The sequence below is a fragment of the Panthera pardus genome, unplaced genomic scaffold (genome assembly GCF_024362965.1).
Source record: "Panthera pardus isolate Hobbes unplaced genomic scaffold, ASM2436296v1 HiC_scaffold_11, whole genome shotgun sequence".
Classification (NCBI taxonomy): domain Eukaryota; kingdom Metazoa; phylum Chordata; class Mammalia; order Carnivora; family Felidae; genus Panthera; species Panthera pardus.
In genome coordinates, this window is record NW_026526666.1 from 2,814,583 (window position 1) to 2,822,692 (window position 8,110).

Below are 8,110 nucleotides of genomic sequence, written 5' to 3' on the forward strand. Positions count from 1 at the left end.
AAGTTCATAGAAAAGGTTAAAGAAAAAATGAGATGTCACTATTAGTTACTTAATTTTTTTGCAGAGCACTTCTTTATTATGACAATATATAAAACAAATATAACTTTAAATGTTTATAACTACAACTGTACATTACTAGGACTGCTAGTATTGTTCAGCTTGCTCAAATTTAGGGGAATAGCTTATATGTAATTCTTGAAATTCACTGACCATCATAAAAATGTGGGATTGAAATGCATGTATACATTTTTCGTGTATATAAATTTCACTCTCCTGACTTTATTCCCAGTCTCAGCATTTTCATACATCTTTGGGGAGTTAACCAAACTCAAGGCCTTTTGTTCCTAAGAGAACTGGCAAGGTTATGTTTGCCAATGGCAACATCCTTAAAAGTTAATAATAATCACTGATCACCCATAGATTTTTTACCTCATTCCTTCTTTCTTTAGGGCAAACGAGCTTTTACCTGGGCATTCAGTCCAACCCCTAAAGACTGAATATCCTTCAAACACCTCCCTGAAAAGCACTGTAGGGGCACGTGGGTGGCTCAGTTGGTTGAACATCTGACTTCAGCTCAGGTCATGATCTCATGGGTTGGTGAGTTCAAGCCCCACATCACTTCGGATCCTCTGTCCCCCCCCCCCCCCGCCCCCCAACCGCCTCTCCCATGCTCACGTTCTCTCTCTCAAAAATAAACATTTTAAAAAATAAAAACAAAAAAATTAAAGCACTTTAGCCATTTCCTTTTTTTTTTTTTTTTTTTTTTTACTTTATTTTTTAAATTTACATCCAGGTTAGCATATAGTGCAACAATGATTTTAGGAGTAGATTCCTTAGTGCCCCTTACCCATTTAGCCTATCCCCCCTCCCACAACCCCTCCAGTAACCCTCTGTTTGTTCTCTATATTTAAGAGTCTTTTATGTTTTGTCTCCCTTCCTGTTTTTATATTGTTTTTGCTTCCCTTCCCTTATGTTCATCTGTTTTGTCTCTTAAAGTCCTCATATGAGTGAAGTCATATTTGTCTTTCTCTGACTAATTTCACTTAGCATAATACCCTCTAGCTCCATCCACATAGTTGCAAATGGCAAAATTTCATTCTTTTTGATTGCCAAGTAGTAATACTCCATTGTATATATGTACCACATCTTTTTTGTCCATTCATCCATTGATGGACATTTGGGCTCTTTCCATACTTTGGCTATTGTCAATAGTGCTGCTATGAACATTGGGGTGCATGTGCATGTGCATGTGCCCCTCCGAAACAACACCTGTATCCCTTGGATAAATGCCTAATAGTGCAATTGCTGGGTTGTAGGGTAGTTCTATTTTTAGCTTTTTGAGGAACCTCCATACTATTTTCCAGAGTGGCTGCACCAGTTTGCATTCCCACCAGCAGTGCGAAAGAGATCCTCTTTCTCTGCATCCTCACCAACATCTGTTGTTGCGTGAGTTGTTAATGTTAGCCATGCTGATAGGTGTGAGGTGATATCTCATGGTTTTGATTTGTATTTCCCTGATGATGAGTGATGTTGAGCATTTTTTCATGTGTTGGTTGGCCATCTGGATGTCTTCTTTGGAGACATGTCTATTCATGTCTTTTGCCCGTTTCTTCACTGGATTATTTGGTTTTTGGGTGTTGCATCTGATAGTTCTTTGGATAGTAAACCCTTTATCTGGTATGTCATTTGCAGATATCTTCTCCCATTCTGTCAGTTGCCTTTTAGTTTTGCTGATTGTTTACATTGCTGTGCAGAAGATTTTTATTTTGATGAGGTCCCACTAGTTCATTTTTGCTTTTGTTTCCCTTGCCTCTGGAGGTGTATTGAATAAGAAGTTGCTGCAGCCAAGGTCAAAGAGGTGTTTGCCTGCTTTCTCCTCTAGGATTTTGATGGCTTCCTGTCTTATGTTTAGGTCTTTCATCCATCTTGAGTTTATTTTTGTGTATGGTATAAAAAAGGGATCCAGGTTCATTCTTCTGCATGTCGCTGTCCAGTTTTCCCAGCACCACTTGCTGAAGAGACTGTCTTTATTCCATTGGATATTCTTTCCTGCTTTGTCAAAGATTAGTTGGCCGTTTGTGGGTCCATTTCTGGGTTCTCTATTTTTTTCCATTGATCTGAGTGTGTTTTTGTGCCATAGCCATTTCCATTTTTATAGTAAGGTGAGGATTGTACCCCTCAACCTGAAAGTCTTTAACCTTGAAGTCATCAATTGTCTCAACTTTTCAAAGGATCTTAAGCTTCGGGAAAGGCCTTGGTTCTCACTGAAGCTGCATTTTCAGCAGCTCAACATGACTCAGGTAAATATGTGCATCTCCCAAAGTATGTATGAAGTCACTGGGCTTCAGGCCTGTGGTGTGTACCATCCTGTAGGTGAGCAGGGCATAGCTGGCGACATTGGAGGGCACAACCAGGCCCATGTCTCCTGAGCTCCGGTATAACTGGCAGGACAGCTCACCATTTTCCAGGTAGAACTGGCAAAGGGAATGGCAGAGAGGAGCCATTAAAGGAAGATCTTTTGGATTCCACCCACACAGGATGATTCTTCTGTCATCACAGTTGGTTTTGATTGTGTCAATCACCTTTTGCAGTTGGTCTACTCCTTGACCAGAATAATCTGAATTCTTATCTTTGTATTTTCCATTGAAAATTATAAACTGGGCCTAAGTCCCCTTCTTCTCTGTTGCAGAATATCGGCTGTCCAAGAGGTCTCAGGACCCATTTGAGTCCCAGATTTTAACTCCCTTGGAAGACAGTTCCCAAGCGTTTGTGGATCCCTTGATAAACCACAGCAACTCCTCCAAAACACCCTTCTAGAATACAGGTTTGGTTGTCAGCAGAGGAAATTCATCCCATGGGCTGGAGTGCACCTGCATACCCAGCACCAGCAGCATGCTGATACCTGTGTGGTCATCCTTCTGGAGCCCACAGTGCAGGATGTGCTCCGTCTGCCTCAAGTACCGCAGCACCCTGTTTGGTGGTGGCCAGAGATCCTGCCCCACTTCCACACAGGCGGGCTGAGACCTTGAGCGCTGCAAGTGGGAGCTGGGGGCCAGTGTGGTGCTGGCACAGCTGCAGGGCCCGGATGGGACCCCATCGGGGGGCGGTGAGCAAGGTGGTACGGGCCCTTCCACACCTCTTTTCCCACTGTGTCTGCGGTGACCTCTCTTAGCTATTTCTGTTTCAGACAACTAGACTGCAAAGGCTCAGGGAGTGTTAGAGCTATTGAGAGTGGGACTGTGGGACTCCTTGACCCCATCACGTGCTTAGAAAGAACAGAAAAACTATCACGCATCAAAAGGTAGTAGGATAAAATTTGAAAGTGTTAATGGAGACCATTTGCCAGACCCAGGTGAACTCCAAGAGAACGATGGAGTCATTCAAAGTCATGAAGATCACAAGAGTTGCCTCAAGCCTGGAGAATAGCAATTGTCAAATTTTCAGAATGATGGAAATAATATATTTTAATATCTATAGAAGAGTGAGTTTTGGGGGCGCCTGGGTGGCTCAGTCGGTTAAGCGTCCGACTTCGGCTCAGGTCATGATCTCACGGTCCGTGGTTTCGAGCCCCGCGTCGGGCTCTGTGCTGACAGCTCAGAGTCTGGAGCCTGTTTCAGATTCTGTGTCTCCCTCTCTCTCTGCCCCTCCCCTGGTCATACTCTGTCTCCCTCTGTCTCTCAAAAATAAATAAATATTAAAAAAAAAAAAAAAAAAGAGTGAGTTTTGTTTTGATCTTTTGCAAACCAGGAAAAAATCGATATTAACTCGATGGTATGTGAGCACATAAAAAGGATGGTCACTGATAACACAAATGGGTTCACCAAGGTAAGCCACGTGACTAAATTAGCAAGTCAGAAGAATTGGCCTCAGAGAGCTGAGCCAGGGAGAAAAATTAAGCCCATGTGCTCTACAATGGTCATGGCCTAACTTGATTTTATTATTTTTTAATGCTTGTTTATTTTTGAGAGAGAGAGCATGGGATGGGGTGCAGAGAGAGGAAGAGAGAGGATCCCAAGCAGGCTCCACACTGTCAGTGCAGAGCCTGATATGGGGCTCGATCTCATGAACTAAATTTAACATTTGATTATTCACATGACCTGAGCCAAAATCAAGAGTCAGAGGCTTAACCGACTGAGCCAGCCAGGCACCCCAAGGATACTACCTTTATCAGGAGTTTATCACAAGGGCACCCGCACTACTTCAGCAGCTCCCTGCAACCCTCACCAATCTCCTACAAATGTACCTGGCACATCCCCTGATGCCTGCATACTAAATTCACTTTCCTGGAACTCAGCTTTCACTCTTATTTCACTGAACCCAGATAAGTGCAAGGTGACTAGGGGCCATTATATGTCCCTAGTGAGCAGCTCCACCTCAGATACCAATAGTGATCCTCCTCCACCTTTGCCTTAGATCTTTTTTTTAAGTTTATTAATTTTGAGAGAGCAAGAGCGAATAGGGGAGGGGCAAAGAGAGAGGGAGAGAAAGAATCCCAAGCAGGCTCCGTTCTGTCAGTGCAAAGCCCCACACAGAGCTTGAACCCACGAACCACGAGACCATGCCCTGAGCAGATGGGTCCGACACTTAACAAATAGCCACCCAGGCGCCCCCAGCTTTGCCTTAGATCTTAATGTCAGTGTGGGCGGTGACTGGGCTCACCTTCTTGCTGACAGCTCCCAAGTGCTAAGAAGCCAAATTCTCCTCTTCTTTATCCCCTTCCCAATCTGGGCTCATCAGAGCACTCCAAGGAATTCTGAGAAGGCTCTCAGATCCTCTCAATCCCAGCTTCAAAAGCTCAGACTGAAGGTAGAACAAAAGGAGTGACAGTAGTTTTCATAGAACCAGAAAGAGAAGCGACAGAAGAGCTTGCATTTCCAGGAAGATTGTCCTTTCAGATAAAGCCTCCAAATAAAGTGGCCCTCATTTCATGAGCTGCAAGTGACTAGGGCAAGACAAATGGTACCTACATTTAGAGACTCCAGTATACCTGATCATAGGATACAATCCCAGTCCTCACTGGAGGGGTTATAGAATATAAAGACTGTACTCTGTATTACTTTCCTTAAAAAAATAACAAATCCTGACATCTTAAAAACATCTGGCCCCAAAGATTCAAATCAGATTTCATGGGTCTTCACTGTATTACTTATAGCTGCTTGTCCACCATCTGTGGTAGGGTCTGGATTGCCACTATTATTTTGTGTTTTGCTTGAGGCAAACAATGTGGGCTCTCAGGTATTTAAGCCATTCTCAAATTCTTCACCTCCTAACACCCTAATAATAAAATCTGTCTCATCTGGTGGTTGAAAGCATTGTGATAGTCTACAGAAAAATCACCAAATTAATAATGGCAGTGCATCTCATACTTGAGATCTCTTGTGTTTGGCAGTGTTTTATAATTGCAAAATGCTTTTACATGCATTACTGTTCCACTTGATATGCATCAGTTTTTTGCCTTCTCCAATCACTGCGGACTAAATCTTTACTTTCTCGGGAGGGATTTCTCAGACCTTATCCTCTCAGCTTTCCTTCTCAATCCAATCTCCCCTGTCTTCACAAGGATGTGGACATTGCCCTCAGCAACCCAATCTCCTTATGTGGTTAGCTTCTGTTTTGTTTTAATGGAGGGATGTTTGGTTAGGTCTTCCCCTCTCCAGTCTTCTCTCTTTCTCTCCTGCAGTGTGAGCCAGCCCTTTGTCTTAGTTACTGTTGGGCACGCTCACCTACCATCAAGGCGTGAGCAAGAAACCAAGCCATACTTATCAGAAAAAGGATCATTTTAATCAAGATGCTGTTGACAAGATGGCTTTTCTCACGAGGTCAGCCCAGGGCACAGAGGTGATCACATCTGTGGCTCTTGGGTCCACTTCTTCCTTATTGCCACATGGAGCTCAAAGTGGAGGTTGAGCAAAAGAAATTGGAGTGACAGTAGCTTTCATATTAATGAAACCTTCCGGTTGGAAGGAGACACAACAGTTTTACCATTATTCTTTTTTCTATCCCACATATTTGTCAGTCACTAATGCTTTTGTGAGGTCTTACTTCAGGGTTTGGCCATGAGGATTTGCCTTGCAGACCTTCTTAATACATGGAGCTTAATTGACCAAGGGCCCCCGTTGCTAGGCTTTAAAATGGTCTCTGAGACCACACCTCCCATGCACTGCTCCCTGCCAATAGCTGGGCGCAGTGGGGATGCTAAGACAGCCCCATTCCTTGGGCAACACAGGACTCTTTGTTGGCTGACTTTGGCTCATTGACTCCGTGATGAATTTATAAATCGTGGCTGAGTCTTGGGCCCCTCCCCCCAGCCTTCTCTCCTTTTCTCTTGTATTCAGATTTGCTTTGTGGCCTAAAGGCCTTGCCATCCTCCCTGAGTATGTTCCTATTTTCTTTCACACAGGTGTTTTCCCTAATAAAGCCCTTGCACATTTAATCCTAGTCAGCATTTGCTTCCTGGAGAATCTAGAATAGGCAGAGCTGGCATCCTGTCAGCCTCTTCCATCTCTGTGTGCTGTGTGCACTTTGAGCTCTGTTTTGTTTCAGATGTAACTGTACTGTTACTTATCTCTCCTCACCCTGCCTCGGAGCCACAGGAGAGTCTGTTATTAGTAGCACATTTATTACGCCCATAAACACATAAGATGCTGTGTTGATCACCCTTTATTAGCTTATAGTCACCAGGCATACACCCGTGAGCACAGGACATTCAGAGAGAGAACAAAACCAGTAAATCAGAACAAAGTGAAGGTATTTCCATCCTTATGAGTCACACAAATGGGAAGGTTTACAGGTTTGGCAGCCATTTGGTTTCCAGACTGAGTGGGGATAAGGCTAACAGTTGCCACTGTTCTAATCAATCTTAGTGATTGAGTGAAATCAGGCTCTGAATGCTGGACAGGGAGAGCCACTGAAGTGTCATGGATGAGTAAAGGAGAGCCTCTGCCTTCAAGAAGTCCTCACGCCAGTGGTAACATGATTTCAAAAACCAAGGAAGCACTGTAAGCATAGTGACAAAAATTGTCTAGGGTATAGTGAAGGCACAAAGGCAGATGGGGTTATTTCTCAGGAAAATAGGAAATATTTCAGAAAGGGGCTAAGTTTGAAAGCTGCAGTTTCTCTTGACGCGTTCCATATTGGCGCCACAGTTTATTTGCCATGGTTGAAGCATGAGGTGCAATGTGTTGATGGGCAAAGGGAGAGCCATTGCAAACTATAAGGACTTTGCGCTTGAGAACTCTGTGCAATGGAAAGCTTAAAGGTGCAGGGTGGGAAGAAGTGAGACAGCCGCCTGGGACTGGGACAACTCTGAGGCACAACAAATTCCAGAGTTCTCCTGAGTATCACACCAACCTACTGTCAATGAGACTGACTGAAATCTTTCTTGGTTTCCTCCCTTTGCTTTCCTCCTTCCCTCACTCTATTCCAGATGCTCAGGGAGGACTGTCTTAATAAATCACGTGCATGTAAATCCTCACCTCAGGGTCTGCTTTTACTAAACCTGCCCTCAGACACCCCCAATTCCTGACATGTTCATCTGATTCACAAATGCTCTAACTGAAAGTAAGAGCCCCCATATCTAGGCCTAAAGAGGAACTGTTGGTCAGAGTTCATGGCAATCCTGACCTGGAGTTAGGTTTCTCCTTAGCATTAGGTTCTAGACCTGTGCTGTCATAGGTCTTCCACGTGCTCCATAGCTGCATCTGATGGCCTCGTTGGAAGCTGTTGTCACCTGGAGGACTTGAGAGTGTGTACTGGAGGGAAGTCAGTCCAGAAATAGATGGAGAGGGCAGGGTTTCAAGACCTGGAGCATCAGATGTCTTAAGTGTCCTTACCTCTGATAGTCTGTCCCTCTTTCCCAGGGAGAGCCAATGAGGGCTTTAACTCTGGGGCTTCAGGGAGAATTATATACACAGGAGAGTTCCCTCCAAGAATGATGGGCAACTGAAGACCAATATTCAAGAGGAGAGCCTCAAGAGGTTCATTCTCAACCACCCAGTGCCAAGAAAATGGAAAAGGGAAGAGGTGGGCTTCCAACACTCCACCTGGGCTCCTATAGGTTCAGCAACTTTTGAGGTCAGAGGGGGCAATGACAGGGAGAAAACTATCTCAG

The 8,110-nt window shown here is 44.2% G+C and overlaps 1 pseudogene; it reads right to left on the reverse strand.

Annotated features, from left to right (window-relative positions):
- Positions 1 to 852: 852 nt before the first annotated feature.
- On the reverse strand, positions 853 to 5,757 carry LOC109256974 (thymidylate synthase-like; annotated as a pseudogene).
- Positions 5,758 to 8,110: the final 2,353 nt, after the last annotated feature.